Raw genomic sequence first — 18006 nt, forward strand, 5'->3', positions numbered from 1 at the left:
ACAACTGACTCACTTCCCAAGCTCTCTCATCCCCAACAGACTGCATACTTGCCCCTCTTTCCAAAACTCTTGCATTCACCTCCCTAACAACCCCATCCATAAACAAATTAAACAACCATGGAGACATCACACACCTCTGCCGCAAACCTACATTCACTGAGAACGTATCATATATATATATATATATATATATATATATATATATATATATATATATATATATATATATATATATATATATATATATATATTGGAAAGGATCACAATTTTGCGCGTGATCAAGATATTGCATGATCCATAGACAATGAAACAAGTTTAAGTTTAGCATATACAGAAAACCCACCAATGTATGCTCATATATCCATTATTACTCATCTCAACATGAAAGAGTTAAATTATCATCATTTCAGTCTATGTTCCTAAGGGCATTATGTATTTGCAGTCCAGAGTTTGTTGATGATGAGTTTGAGAAGATATATTCTATTGGATCTAAGTTAAAGTACCCTAGATCTTTCATTGATAAATCCCTTAAGTTAGCAAAAGAAATCATTTTATAGAGTTGAGCCCAAACCTCCCATTGACACCAAGAATCTTTTAGTTCTCCCTTTTAATAATAATTTCACTTTGCTTCCCATGTTGCTGTAATCCTTTAATGTAAATGTTGCTCTGGCAACAATAATACTATAAAGAATATCTTAATCAGGAATTCACCAGAAAATTCTCTTGGTTGCATCTATAAAGTTCCTTGTGAAAACTGTGATAAATTTCATGTTGGTCAGACTGGTAAGGATCTATCTGTTAGACTTAAGCAACATAAATATAGTATAAGAACGGGACAAGAATCAAATGCCTTGTTTAATCATGTTAAAAACTATGATCATTGTATTGACTGGAGTAACGACATCTCAGTTGTTAACTCTAACTCTATTACCAAGAGAAATATCATTGAATCTTCTATCATTAAATACACAAAGAATTATAATCTTAATATTAGTGATGGTCTGTACAAATTAGATAACTTTATTGTTGATAAGATTCATAAAATGATAAGTTTATGAACGCTCGTTGTTTGTTTTGGACAATAACATGTTTACCAAATGGCGTCCTAGCTTCTTCTCTTCGATGGATATCAACTGACTGTTATATTTCTCTCTTGTGTCTCCCCTGATGATGTGATTATTACACGAAAGTGCACTTGGAAACTTTTAATGTTTCATTTTCCCCGTGGACTATTAGGAATATATATATATATATATATATATATATATATATATATATATATATATATATATATATATATATATATATATATATATATATATATATATATATATATATATATATATATATATATTCACTTCCCAAGCTCTCTCATCCACAACAGACTGCATACTTGCCCCTCTTTCCAAAACTCTTGCATTCACCTCCCTAACAACCCCATCCATAATCAAATTAAACAACCATGGAGATATCACACACATCATATATATATATATATATATATATATATATATATATATATATAGTGAAAGAGAAGAGAGAGGCATTTGGACGATTTTTGCAGGGAAAAAATGAAATTGAGTGGGAGACGTATAAAAGAAAGAGACAGGAGGTCAAGAGAAAGGTGCAAGAGGTGAAAAAAAGGGCAAATGAGAGTTGGGGTGAGAGAGTATCATTAAATTTTAGGGAGAATAAAAAGATGTTCTGGAAGGAGGTAAATAAAGTGCGTAAGACAAGGGAGCAAATGGGAACTTCAGTGAAGGGCGCAAATGGGGAGGTGATAACAAGTAGTGGTGATGTGAGAAGGAGATGGAGTGAGTATTTTGAAGGTTTGTTGAATGTGTTTGATGATCGAGTGGCAGATATAGGGTGTTTTGGTCGAGGTGGTGTGCAAAGTGCGAGGGTTAGGGAAAATGAGTTGGTAAACAGAGAAGAGGTAGTAAAAGCTTTGCGGAAGATGAAAGCCGGCAAGACAGCAGGTTTGGATGGTATTGCAGTGGAATTTATTAAAAAAGGGGGTGACTGTATTGTTGACTGGTTGGTAAGGTTATTTAATGTATGTATGACTCATGGTGAGGTGCCTGAGGATTGGCGGAATGCGTGCATAGTGCCATTGTACAAAGGCAAAGGGGATAAGAGTGAGTGCTCAAATTACAGAGGTATAAGTTTGTTGAGTATTCCTGGTAAATTATATGGGAGGGTATTGATTGAGAGGGTGAAGGCATGTACAGAGCATCAGATTGGGGAAGAGCAGTGTGGTTTCAGAAGTGGTAGAGGATGTGTGGATCAGGTGTTTGCTTTGAAGAATGTATGTGAGAAATACTTAGAAAAGCAAATGGATTTGTATGTAGCATTTATGGATCTGGAGAAGGCATATGATAGAGTTGATAGAGATGCTCTGTGGAAGGTATTAAGAATATATGGTGTGGGAGGCAAGTTGTTAGAAGCAGTGAAAAGTTTTTATCGAGGATGTAAGGCATGTGTACATGTAGGAAGAGAGGAAAGTGATTTTCAGTGAATGTAGGTTTGCGGCAGGGGTGTGTGATGTCTCCATGGTTGTTTAATTTGTTTATGGATGGGGTTGTTAGGGAGGTGAATGCAAGAGTTTTGGAAAGAGGGGCAAGTATGAAGTCTGTTGGGGATGAGAGAGCTTGGGAAGTGAGTCAGTTGTTGTTCGCTGATGATACAGCGCTGGTGGCTGATTCATGTGAGAAACTGCAGAAGCTGGTGACTGAGTTTGGTAAAGTGTGTGAAAGAAGAAAGTTAAGAGTAAATGTGAATAAGAGCAAGGTTATTAGGTACAGTAGGGTTGAGGGTCAATTCAATTGGGAGGTGAGTTTGAATGGAGAAAAACTGGAGGAAGTGAAGTGTTTTAGATATCTGGGAGTGGATCTGGCAGCGGATGGAACCATGGAAGCGGAAGTGGATCATAGGGTGATGGAGGGGGCGAAAATTCTGGGAGCCTTGAAGAATGTGTGAGAACCCGAGACCATTATCTCGGAAAGCAAAAATGGGTATGTTTGAATGAATAGTGGTTCCAACAATGTTGTATGGTTGCGAGGCGTGGACTATGGATAGAGTTGTGCGCAGGAGGATGGATGTGCTGGAAATGAGATGTTTGAGGACAATGTGTGGTGTGAGGTGGTTTGATCGAGTAAGTAACGTAAGGGTAAGAGAGATGTGTGGAAATAAAGAGAGCGTGGTTGAGAGAGCAGAAGAGGGTGTTTTGAAATGGTTTGGTCAGATGGAGAGAATGAGTGAGGAAAGATTGACCAAGAGGATATATGTGTCGGAGGTGGAGGGAACGAGGAGAAGAGGGAGACCAAATTGGAGGTGGAAAGATGGAGTGAAAAAGATTTTGTGTGATCGGGGCCTGAACATGCAGGAGGGTGAGAGGAGTGCAAAGAATAGAGTGAATTGGAGCGATGTGGTATACCGGGGTTGACGTGCTGTCAGTGGATTGAATCAAGCCATGTGTATGGGGGTGGGTTGGGCCATTTCTTTCGTCTGTTTCCTTGCGCTACCTCGCAAACGCGGGAGACTGCGACAAAGCAAAAAAAAAAAAAAAAAAAAAAAAAAAAAAATATATATATATATATATATATATATATATATATATATATATATATATATATATATATATATGTATATTTATATATATATATATATATATATATATATATATATATATATATATATATATATATATATATATATATATATATATATATATATAGAGATATAGATATATATATATATATATATATATATATATATATATATATATATATATATATATATATATATATATATATATATATATATATATATACACGACGGTAGATGGATAAGCAACTAATGGCAGAAATCTTAAGTTCAGCGTCCTCACTGACGAAATCAAACCAATTATTGTGAAAGCTCCGTCAAAACGTACTAAGAAAACAGACTCAGATTTATCTATTGTATCCTATACGGTACACAGAGACGAGAGAGAAGACGGAGGAGAGGGGCTCTGTCTCTTCAAATAAGAGATTACCTAAGATGTTTAGTGTATCATACGACCTTTAAGTAACGTATACTGAACTGTAAGGGAAGTGATGGTAAGAAAAGTCTATGTTTTGATAGAAATCCATTCCCTTGAAAGCAACAGAGGCACAGGGTCCAAATATCTCGTGGAAATGATAAAGACATAATCAGGATGGTGCACGAGGCAGCGAGATAAGCCTTGATCGCAGGTTCCAATAATGGGGGATTTTATCTTCACGGAAATCGACTGGAAACACGAGGACCCGCAGGGAAGGAGAATGCGTTTGAATATACCTTTCTAAACTAACACGTTACTGAGCAACGTAGGAACAGAGCGGCTGACACGCCATCAAATAATCTCACTTACCCCATCAACAGCCGAGGTATAGAAAGCCTCAGCTACGGTACCCTACCTGGGCTAAGTCATCACGCAGACCTCGAGTCTCATTATGTGGTTAGGGAGGATGGAACAGCGGATTCAGAGAGAAACCTGTATCTCAAGAGGATATATAAGGGTGGGAATTTTACAGGAGCTAAAGGCGATCTTTAGGAACAGTTTTATAAGAGGTTCTGTGACATCCTTACTGTCTAATGAGGGGTTCAGTTAGCGGGTGCCTATCAATACGAAGAGAAACAAGATACACAGCTCAGTGTGTTAGTAATCCAAGGAAAATAGATGTGTGCCATGAAGATGATGCAAGTAACACGACAGCCAAGCAGCTTTCCAAAGGTACGAAGAAACAAGAAACTTATGGTTATAGCATATCATTCATACTTTTATAACATCAAGTTAGAAAGAATAAAGGAAAAACAGATAAAGAAATCATTCTTTTGCTTCGTTTCCAGAATCTTGCATTTCCTTTGCTGGAATGATTTGACATTGACTCAGATCATTATTAGTCATCTGTTGTTTACTGAATACTTACAGTAAATTAGTTGTCTCTCTACAGGAAAACTGAACTCATCACTTGGTGCTCTATCTTTGTTAATATATACTTCTACATATCAACAAATTCTTCATCCAAAAATCAAGTCTTCCTAATCTGTCTAAACTTCAATCTGTTTCTATTTTATAAGCGTTTTAATTTTATGAGACTTCTATATAAACATATGACAGTGTAGCTAAAGATTATTCACTGAACTTTCTATGCAAACAGTTCGTGGTGTAGCTAAAGATCATTCGCTAATTTTCTATGCAAACATCATAATGCAGCTAAAGATTATCATTCACTGATTTTCCCTCTTAGCAAGTCATATCAAACCTAAGAATTACACTCAGACTTTCCATGCTAGCATTTCATAGTGTAGCTGAAGATTAGAGAGTGACTTTCCATGCTAGCATACCGTGGTGCAGCTCAAGGTAACGTGAATACACCAAGTCTCATCAGTCATTACCCGTGAAGGCTCCACGGCCCGCACACCTGACACACTCCACTCCCGCCTGATCAGCCGACCGACACTTCAGCTGACATGAGTTTACCTTCACTTCTCCCTCTCGCTTTAATGAGTCTCTCTCTCTCTCTCTCTCTCTCTCTCTCTCTCTCTCTCTCTCTCTCTCTCTCTCTCTCTCTCTCTCTCTCTCTCTCTCTCTCTCTCTCTCTCATGCTGTCTTTCCGTGTCCCTCTTCTTCATATTCTTGCTTCCTTGCCACCTACATGTTCTCCTTCCTTTCTCCCCCTCTTCATATTCTTCTTACCTCACCATTTTCAGTTTTTTTTCACGCTCTCCATCTTCATCTTCTTCCTCTCTCTTCCTTTACATACTCCCTCACTCCCGTCTTCTTCGGATTCTTTGTATCTTACTACTCTCAACGTACCACCTTTCCGCCTCCTCTAGCGCTTTCTCCAAAATTCGTTCTCCGATTCCCTCCACATACACTTTCTCCCTCCCCCTCTACATACACTTTCCTCCCCCCTCCCTCTCTACATATACTTTCTCCCTTCTCCTCTGCATATTATGTTTCCCATCTTCCTCCACATTCTATTTCTCCTTTTTCTCTCTTCTATTCTTCCCCTCTTCTTCCTTTTCATGTTATCTCTGTATCTCTTTCTTTCTCTCTCTTTCCTTCTCACTACCCTTTCCTTTCCTCTTCTTCTTGAACTTTCTATTCTGGCTCTCTTCCTTTCTCTATCCTTTAGTCATCCTTCAGGTTGTCTCCCTGGGATTACAGGGCAAAAATAGAAAGATGTACAGAAATATCACCCCCTTCCTCCCCTGTGAAAAGGTGATAAAGAAATGACACAGTATTGTTCAATCTAGAGTGTAGACCATAGCGTTAGTTGTGAATATTGAAATGATATGAAGTTTTGCAAATCATACCGAGGTATGATCAGTTTTCACGTAAGTCTTGAATCAAGAGGGATTGCCAGATCTCTAATTATCAGATTACAGTACGTAACATCTACCATTACGGAGGATGTAAAAGCTCCTTGAGGTGAAGAAGATAGGAAAGTATACAACGCTCCGAGGACAAGAGTCGGCGAAAAGCCTTACCACAGAGACGCTAGAGAGACGTCCTTCAATCCCTTTACGGCTCTGTGGTAAAAAAATTGATCCCGTGACCTTCATCCTTGACCCATCAGGAAGATCTTTTTTTTCAGTTGGTTCATAGTTGTTACTGTACATACTAGTGTCCTCCTAGACTTGTCTAACCCACTATCGCTCCACACACATACCTCTCTTCCATTTCATTTACCTCCTGGATTATTGTCTCGTTCTCTTTTATACTCTTATTTCTATTTCTCTTAAGATCCTCAACTACTTTACGGTTATTCATGTACATAACGTCCCTTTATCTTCGCTATTCGTGACCCGTAAGCACTTGGCTAGTAAATCAATGGCAGAACACACATACAACCCAATAGACATGTACCCAACACATCAACACAGCTGACAAATCATCACCAAATACAAGAGACAAATACTTAACTCACCAAGACACCAAGGCGGCTGGTAGATCATCACCAAGTATCCAAATGGTATGGTAAACTCTCCCTCTGTACAGTATTCAACCCTTGAGACCTTCATACGCTAAAGCAAAGTTATGTGTGTGTGTGTGTGTGTGTGTGTGTGTGTGTGTGTGTGTGTGTGTGAACATCAGGTGCGTCAGTAATACGTCCAGCTCCGTCAGCATCATGAAGGAGGGAGAGGTGTCATGACACCCACATCACACACAGACATCTCATATCTCTGCAGCGAATGCCACTCGACAGCCACAGGTCAAACCCGGTATGTTAAAAATAACAGTAGGTGCATAATTAACTTCATTTCTCCATTTTGCAACGTAATAATTTATCTCTACATTGCGAGTCTCAGGGAAATCAATTATTGTAATGTCCGCTGGGAAAGAGATCTATTTTACAAACAGACAGATTGATTCGTTATTTAGCTATTTAAAATGTCATGAATATGTGAATGATACTAAGAGAGGAAGCCGAAGGATGTATCAGTTAGAAATAAATGGACACAGAGATTCAATTATGAGATAATGTAGACAAAGCACAGCAGGATAAGTGAATAAACAAACGTAATATATATACATATATATATATATATATATATATATATATATATATATATATATATATATATATATATATATATATATATATATATATATATATATATATATATATATATATATATATATATATATATATATATATATATATATATATATATATATATATATATATATATATATATATATATATATATATATATATATATATATATATATATATATATATATATATATATATATATATATGTATATATATATATATATATATATATATATATATATATATATATATATATATATATATATATATATATATATATATATATATATATATATATATATATATATATATATATATATATATATATATATATATATATATACATACATACAGAGCATCAGATTGGGGAAGAGCAGTGTGTTTCAGAAGTGGTAGAGGATGTGTGGATCAGGTGTTTGCTTTAAAGAATGTATGTGAGAAATACTTAGAAAAGCAAACGAATTTGTATGTAGCATCCATGGATCTGGAGAAGACACATGATAGAGTTGATAGAGATGCTCTGTGGAAGGTATTAAGAATATATGGTTTGGGAGGCAAGTTGTTAGAAGCAGTGAAAAGTTTTTATCGAGGATATAAGGCATGTGTACGTGTAGGAAGAGAGGAAAGTGATTGGTTCTCAGGGAATGTAGGTTTGCGGCAGGGGTGTGTGATGTCTCCATGGTTGTTTAATTTGTTTATGGATGGGGTTGTTAGGGAGGTGAATGCAAGAGTTTTGGAAAGAGGGGCAAGTATGCAGTCTGCTGTGGATGAGAGAGCTCAGTTGTTGTTCGCTGATGATACAGCGCTGGTGGCTGATTCATGTGAGAAACTGCAGAAGCTGGTGACTGAGTTTGGTAAAGTGTGTGAAAGAAGAAAGTTAAGAGTAAATGTGAATAAGAGCAAGGTTATTAGGTACAGTAGGGTTGAGGGTCAAGTCAATTGGGAGGTAAGTTGGAATGGAGAAAAACTGGAGGAAGTAAAGTGTTTTAGATGTCTGGAAGTGGATCTGGCAGCGGATGGAACCATGGAAGCGGAAGTGAATCATAGGGTGGGGGAGAGGGCGAAAATTCTGGGAGCCTTGAAAAATGCTCGGAAGTCGAGAACATTATCTCGGAAAGCAAAAATGGGTATGTTTGAAGGAATAGTGGTTCCAACAATGTTGTATGGTTGCGAGGCATGGATAGAGTTGTGCGCAGGAGGGTGGATGTGCTGGAAATGAGATGTTTGAGGACAATGTGTGGTGTGAGGTGGTTTGATCGAGTAAGTAATGAAAGGGTAAGAGAGATGTGTGGAAATAAAAAGAGTGTGGTTGAGAGAGCAGAAGAGGGTGTTTTGAAATGGTTTGGTCACATGGAGAGAATGAGTGAGGAAAGATTGACCAAGAGGATATATGTGTCAGAGGTGGAGGGAACGAGGAGAAGTGTGACACCAACTTGGAGGTCGAAAGATGGAGTGAAAAAGGTTTTGAGTGATCGGGGCTGAACATGCAGGAGGGTGAAAGGCGTGCAAGGAATAGAGTGAATTGGATCGATGTGGTATACCGGGGTGGACGTGCTGTCAATGGATTGAACCAGGGCATGTGAAGCGTCTGGGGTAAACCATGGAAAGTTCTGTAGTGCCTGGATGTGGAAAGGGAATTGTGGTTTCGGTGCATTATACATGACAGCTAAAGACTGAGTGTGAACGAATGTGGCCTTTGTTGCGTTTTCCTAGCGCTACCTCGCGTACATGCAGAGGAGGGGGTCGTTATTTCATGTGTGGCGGGGTGGCGACGGGAATGAATAAGGGCAGACAGTATGAATTATGTACATGTGTATATATGTATATGTCTGTGTGTGTATATATATGTATACGTTGAGATGTATAGGTTTGTATACGTACGTGTATGAACGTGTATGTATATACATGTGTATGTGGGTGGGTTGGGCCATTCTTTCGTCTGTTTCCTTGCGCTACCTCGCTAATGCGGGAGACAGCAGCAAAGTATGATAAAGAATTATATATATATATATATATATATATATATATATATATATATATATATATATATATATATATATATATATATATATATATATATATATATATATTTGGTAAACATGTGATTGGACAATCACATGTTTACCAAATGGCGTCCTAGCTTCGTCTCTTCGATGTATATCAACTGACTGTTATATTTCTCTCTTGTGTCTCCCCTGATGATGTGATTATTACACGATTGTGCACTTGGGAACTTTTCGTGTTTCATTTTCCCCGTGGACTCATAGGAATATCTTGATCACGCGCAAAATTGTGATCCTTTCCAATATATATATATATATATGTATATATGTATGTATATACATATATATATATATATATATATATATATATATATATATATATATATATATATATATATATATATATATATATATATATATATATATATATATATATATATATATATATATATATGCAACAGATGAATGGAATTAGATGAATAGACAAATCTATTGAGAGAGAGAGAGAGAGAGAGAGAGAGAGAGAGAGAGAGAGAGAGAGAGAGAGAGAGAGAGAGAGAGAGAGAGAGAGAGAGAGAGAGAGAGAGAGAGAGAGAGAGAGAGGAGGTAGTAACAGGCAAGGAAATAGAGAAGAAAATGTTCCAAGTTTCAAGGACGTCAGTGAGCTTGAGTGACCTCAACTTTAATGTCTCCTGCAGGATGGTGTCAAGTTCAGTGTGGGTCCTAGCGGCAGGAACGAGGTGTCTGCGCCCCTGTCACCTCCTCCTCCAGCCTCTAGATCCAGGGCCCTGGACCTGCCCGGCCCTGGACCTGCCCGGCCCTGGAGGCTAGGGAATGAGTTGTCCCAGCCTCCAGGGCCAGGACCCCGGACCTGCCTCGCTCTCCTGGGGTCAGAATGACAAACTAGACAGCGAGTGGTGGTGATGTCCGGTGAATAATGTCATCCCTCGAGTCAATTATTATCCCCTCAGCCTTGTTGAGGTGATGGATGCAGTAAAGGGGAGGCTGCCGTCCGTCCGTCTTGTTTGTACTGGTTGTATTGACCCGTTAGGCGAGGGGAGGTCTCTGGCCTCCTGTGCATGATTAAGCTGGGTAATGGGCCTCCAGCCAGGCGCTCACACCACACGCCCACACCATTTTTGAAAAGCTTTGCATCATTAGAATTTCCTTTGGAGTTTCTGTTTGGTTATTTTCATGTTTGGTCAAAAAGGAAGGCGTCGTTTTTCTATAATTTGGCCAGCTGAACTCGAATCATTTATGGCTGGTAGAAGTGAACTTCCTATGCATGCAGGTGCTGCTAGTAGCGTCTAGTGTGGGCACTTGCCACTAGCTTTTTCTAGTATAGGTGAGTGCCACTAGTATTTTCCAGAGTGACCAACTCCCATCCGTATTCGACAGAAGAGCCTAGAACAGGCAAGTATCATTAATATTCACTACAATAGAGAAATGCCTTTAGTATATCCCGAATGGGCAAGATATATTATTACTTCACATATATATCAAGTGGCATGGATATCATCCTAAATTACTGAACAGTAACAATATTTTCAAAATATAAGGAGCAGTGAAAATGTATAAATAAGTCAAAGGAACAGGGACACTAAAGCAAGACCTACGTAACATACAGAAATTAATGCTTTTGAAACCAGTGTGACCAGCCGAGCGTCCTGAAGACGTGCAGGTCGTGAACAGACAAGGTCCACAGGGAGAATACTCAGCCTAACTTCTCTAAAGACGGTTCGCCTTCCCCCGCTGTCTAGTTGCTAAACACTGTCACTGAATCTGATTGGGACAGGGCACAGGTCGTGGCGGGATGTGACCACTCTCCCTCCTCCCCATTCATTTTCCAAGCCCGCAGCTGTCCGATCATATCATACCTCACCATCCCTATCCCATCTCGGACCCTCCAAGAGCGAGATGTTAGTCCTCTTCCCAACGGGTCATACCAACCGCTAGGTGAATAGGAAACAGGCATTCATGGGTTGCAAACCCTCCTATAGCTTCTTACCAACCGGGAATCAAACTCTGGGCCTCTTAATCACAGGGCGCCCATTACTACCACCCGGTTTTAAGATACTGTGAAAATTGGTCAATACCTTACGACATGCGATAACATAATCACTCTACCATGTGATGAACTACAGAATCGAATGTTCCCAATTATGATACTTAGATGACAAATCATCTATATCTAATACAAACACCAAATATCAAGTACTAACGCATGTAAAAGTTCAAGTTCATATAATTCTCAAATACAAATTCTCAGACTAACATGGATCTTCAAATAGAAATAAGATTTTCCTCGCTGCTGCTGCAGCACCAGCTACCGACCAGAGCTTCTGTTGGCTCCACCTGCTTTCAAGGGAACTTGAGAAGACGTGTAGACATTTCAAACCCAAAAGGAGACGTGGGTCTCATCTCTACCGCTTTTATGTATATCTAAAGAGGAAACAACTTTACTACATAAAGGCCAAGACCTTCTCTTGCCGGGCGTACCTCATCCCATTATATACCTGGCTCTGTAGAGGCCCTCACAGTGTAGAGAGGAAGACCCATAGACAAACACACCTGCAAGGATAAACACACGGAAATACAAACACAAGGTGGGAGTGTATCACACCCTCGCACGCTAGGGTATAATTGCTAATTATCAGAGACGGAACACAGAGATAATGACCATTAATTACATGATAACAAGGTGGGTTCATGAGTCTTTTAACACCGGTCCGCAACATTAATCATCACTTTTACGTTAAAATTTTGCTGATAGCGGCTATGGTTGAATGTAAAAAGAACACACACACACGCACACACACACACACACACACACACACACACACACACACACACACACACACACACACATAGGTGCTATCAGACTCCGCTTTCCTGTGTTTACACCGTGAGTGAAAAGTCACCTTCGGCTACGCAGGACCAAAAGAAGTATAGTCATATCGAGGATCTCGCTCTGAAGGAGTCCATCATCTTCCTGTTACTAATCAGAACGAAGCCGTGAAGCTGCAATCATTAGTCTTCGCACACCATCACTACACATAAGCACCAGGTGGAGCACGATGTACAGTCTTCTCTTGTCTTTAACCCATCCCGATGGCATTTCATGTAACCTACTCTATTCGCACAACCACAGGGTAGAAAAGGAAGAGACAAACAGACGACAGGAAAGCAGATAGACCGGCATCCGCAGAGTACGTAACTCCAAGCTCCGAGAACTTCATCTGAGATCATTTTCTAACTCATTTCCTCCTCTTTCTCTTACATTTTCCTTATGACAATCCTCTGCTTCATTTCCTCGAACCCCAGCAGAGTCTCCTTCCGCCACACAGGAAACGGAGTTGTGAGAAAAAAGACTTCTTCCTCGACCACGCCATTTGACGTCTCATCAACACAGCGTCAGCAATATCACAAAATGAAATAGATACCACAAGGACATAATAACCATTATAACACAGATTTTCCCCTACAAGCTGCAAGACCATAAAAACCACTCACCATTAGCAAAGACCATGGAACAAACACAAACTCTCGGTGACTCCACTTCCAACCAAAGGAAAAGAAAGCGACAAACTGGCCATCCTTCCTTAATACTGTGAATCACAGAGTCAATAGTACCCAACTGTGGCACACGGTAGAGTGATATTCCCACACCATCCCATCTCCTATACATGAAGTATTTCTAATCCAAACGATTGATGTCACCTCTTCCAAAGGACACACTCCCATACCTATGAAGCAACACTCAAGATTTAGCTACAAACTAACCACGTCTTCGAGTATGACTCATGAAAAAGACCTACACACAGTCCACCCTAGCGTAGCTGCCAATTTGCTCTTCACTCACGCTGACATTTACAACTCAGTCAGAACTTTAAAGGACTCCCTCGCAACAGACCTTGATAACATATCAAACGTCCACATTAAACGCAGTTGAATTCCGAGCACTTACAGCAATCTTTATCCTCTCCTGGTCACGTAACAAAGTTCCATACATACAGGAACTTGCCATCACGGTACTCATGATGAACTCCTACAAATCACCCAGCTCTCATTCCTCCTTCCGCTTCCTATTGTCATCAACAAAATCCAAACTTCTTGAAAAACTGATCCACAATAGAGTTAAAAAGAATATCTTACTCTCACCTGCACAACACGGCTTTAAACCCAGTCACTGCACTAACACACTTCTTTGAAAAAAAAAAGATATTATCCTCTACAAACAATTCATCTCCACTGTAAACTATGACTCATCTACCTGGTCGTTTCAACCCTGTCTAAAACAAATGGAACATAGCTTCAAAAGCAAAATATTGAGAGCAAATCACTGCCTACCTGACAACTAACTGCAAGCATTAAAAACCTGCGCAAAGAAACAAGAGTCTTCCCGAAATGATCTTATTTTCTATGCTCAGCACTCAGCTTCCTGCGCCAGCGCTGGGTCTCCCATCCAAAATCACCCCATAACCAACTACGAGCCCCTAAGCCGATACAAGAACCTTACCCCTGTTTCATATTACAGCATCTCCATTAACAGATTCCCTTTTCCCTAAGAAATACAACTGACAATCTTATAGATACCGTAGTGACTCAATGATTACCAAAGAACCGCCCTTTCAACCTGGTCTTCGACTACACCAGACATGTGGTCATCTGAAAGTACACTCCCCAGGAATGTATGAGTTACGGTTTCTCGTCTCCATTCTGGACACCATGATTTCTCTTGGAAACGGAGTCCACTGGCCTCCTTGTCTGGAGACGGAGTCGCTTGCATTGTAAACACGGATCCCACATATCACATAACTACCCAAGCCAAAGATGTAACTTCCATACTGAAGATGCTGGACACTTACTCATATGTAGTCCTGCAGTCGCTCCACACAAACATAAGTCCAAAACACATCACCTTATTTCTTAATCTGACCACGTCTAGTGGACGTGGCATGCTGCTTGAACGCTACGGAAGTCCATATAAGATCTTGGGATTGGAAGGTAAGGTATATATATATATATATATATATATATATATATATATATATATATATATATATATATATACATATACTTAAGCTACTTTGAAAGGGTCGAGTCAGTTGTTGGAGAATATTGATGAGGATCCATGTTCCCCAGCGCCAGCAAAAGGCAAGGGATCCGGCGGTCAATAAAGAAACGGATGGTGGAGGTAGGTCAAAGGGCAGTCCCAGGCCGGAGGAGGTCACGTGGCCTGACACCATCTCAGCCCAGACACCAGGAGATCCAAGCGCTAACAATAGCCAACGTACAGGTAACGCATGTTGCTCTGGTTCTGCTGGCAGTGGAATCAGTAACAGCAGTGATGGTGGCAGCAAAAGCAGTAGAAATGGCATACAAAGGAAACACTTTCCTCACCTCGTCTCGCCATTTGTTAGATGTAAGACAGAAAAAGCTCCTGCACACGCAGACATCAGCGTGCCATGATATCTGTCTTCGCCTAGATCATATCTGACGAAAATCTAAACTTCTCTTCATCCATCATCCATGACTTACAGCGCTTGTCAATGAGATCAGTTTCTCCTGTTTTATATGCAAATCCACGCAGCTACGTGGCCCAAAAACGTAACCAACAACTGCAGCTCTACAGGTGTTGGTATGAATTTCACATCGTGTATTGCTGTTACTGAGCTATCGTGCTAACATGCAGACAGACAGACAGGAGAAGGGTGAGGACAGAATCTTCAGAATACACTACGTGCAGTGGCTGGACATGATAACAGTTGGAATATTAGTAACAACAATAGTAGTAATATTAACAGAAGTAATAATGATAGCGACAGAAATGATAGTGGCAATGACAGAAGTAATAGTGACTCTGGCAGAATGATAGTAACAGCAATGGTAATGGTTATTACAGCAATAATGATGATAGAAACAGCACGATCAGTGGTAATAACGGAAGAAGTAATGGTAGTGACGGTAATAATACCATCTGTGGTGGTAGTGGTAGTAACAACAGTAATATCAGTAGCGGTAGGAATGGTTGCTGTGTCAATAGTGAGAATCTATTTCTTATGTTAGCCGAGACAGCACAGGCAACTGAATGATTCCCAAGTCAAGGCCATCTTGGAAACACTACATTTTCTTTCTCTTTTTTACATAGGAAGCTTCACTCATGGACAAAAGTCCACATCAAGCTCGGGCCTTAATGAAATATAAGATGATTGTGAAAGGAACAAAGAAGATACAATGGAAAATGTTTAAGAATTTTGGAGCAAATGAAAAACCTGTCTTAAAAATTGCTAAGTCATAGTTACTGGGAATGACGTAAGAAGGTAGTGTTCCAAAACTTCGAGGTGTAGGGAAAGAAACAGTTATAAAAACGACCAACCCTCTATATATATATATATATATATATATATATATATATATATATATATATATATATATATATATATATATATATATATATATATATGATTTCATACGTATTCGCCATTTCCCGCGTTAGCGAGGTAGCGTTAAGAACAGGGAACTGACCCTTAGAGGGAATATCCTCACTTGGCCTCCTTCTCTGTTCCTTCTTTTGGAAAAAGTAAAACGGGAGGGGAAGATTTCCAACCCCTCGCTCTCTCCCCTTTTAGTCGCCTTCTACGAAACGCAGGGAATACTGTGAATTAACTGCGATAACCAGGATTCGAACCTATGTACTTGACTCCGGCGGTCCAGGAGTGCTTCTCGGTGGTGCTGATAACGAAGACTAAAAGCCAGTCCGCCACCTGCTGGGTCTTGCTTCAGTCCAGGAATGCACTCTCAACTAGACGAGACTGACGCTGAATTTCGACAAAATTCGAAGACTCTTTTTGAGTTCCCACTTCTTCATAATTTGAAAAATATATGACAAGTTATGGAAGGCAAGATACATCTTAAATGTGTCCATTAAACCCGTAACTTATGAGCAGCTTTTCATGTCACGCCAAAAGAACATGCATTTTCTTAGCTGTACATTAGGTAGGTTCACAGAATAATATATATATATATATATATATATATATATATATATATATATATATATATATATATATATATATATATATATATATATTTTTTTTTTATACTTTGTCGCTGTCTCCCGCGTTTGCGAGGTAGCGCAAGGAAACAGACGAAAGAAATGGCCCAACCCCCCCATATACATGTATATACATACGTCCACACACGCAAATATACATACCTACACAGCTTTCCATGATTTACCCCAGACGCTTCATATGCCTTGATTCAATCCACTGACAGCACGTCAACCCCGGTATACCACATCGCTCCAATTCACTCTATTCCTTGCCCTCCTTTCACCCTCCTGCATGTTCAGGCCCCGATCACACAAAATCTTTTTCACTCCATCTTTCCACCTCCAATTTGGTCTCCCTCTTCTCCTTGCTCCCTCCACCTCCGACACATATATCCTCTTGGTCAATCTTTCCTCACTCATCCTCTCCATGTGCCCAAACCACTTCAAAACACCCTCTTCTGCTCTCTCAACCACGCTCTTTTTATTTCCACACATCTCTCTTACCCTTACGTTACTCACTCGATCAAACCACCTCACACCACACATTGTCCTCAAACATCTCATTTCCAGCACATCCATCCTCCTGCGCACAACTCTATCCATAGCCCACGCCTCGCAACCATACAGTATTGTTGGAACCACTATTCCTTCAAACATACCCATTTTTGCTTTCCGAGATAATGTTCTCGACTTCCACACATTCTTCAAGGCCCCCAGAATTTTCGCCCCCTCCCCCACCCTATGATCCACTTCCGCTTCCATGGTTCCATCCGCTGCCAGATCCACTCCCAGATATCTAAAACACTTCACTTCCTCCAGTTTTTCTCCATTCAAACTCACCTCCCAATTGACTTGACCCTCAACCCTACTGTACCTAATAACCTTGCTCTTATTCACATTTACTCTTAACTTTCTTCTTCCACACACTTTACCAAACTCAGTCACCAGCTTCTGCAGTTTCTCACATGAATCAGCCACCAGCGCTGTTCATCAGCGAACAACAACTGACTCACTTCCCAAGCTCTCTCATCCCCAACAGACTTCATACTTGCCCCTCTTTCCAAAACTCTTGCATTTACCTCCCTAACAACCCCATCCATAAACAAATTAAACAACCATGGAGACATCACACACCCCTGCCGCAAACCTACATTCACTGAGAACCAATCACTTTCCTCTCTTCCTACACGTACACATGCCTTACATCCTCGATAAAAACTTTTCACTGCTTCTAACAACTTTCCTCCCACACCATATATTCTTAATACCTTCCACAGAGCATCTCTATCAACTCTATCATATGCCTTCTCCAGATCCATAAATGCTACATACAAATCCATTTGCTTTTCTCAGTATT

This window comes from Panulirus ornatus, chromosome 2 (assembly GCF_036320965.1).
Source record: "Panulirus ornatus isolate Po-2019 chromosome 2, ASM3632096v1, whole genome shotgun sequence".
In the NCBI taxonomy this organism is placed as follows: Eukaryota; Metazoa; Arthropoda; class Malacostraca; order Decapoda; family Palinuridae; genus Panulirus; species Panulirus ornatus.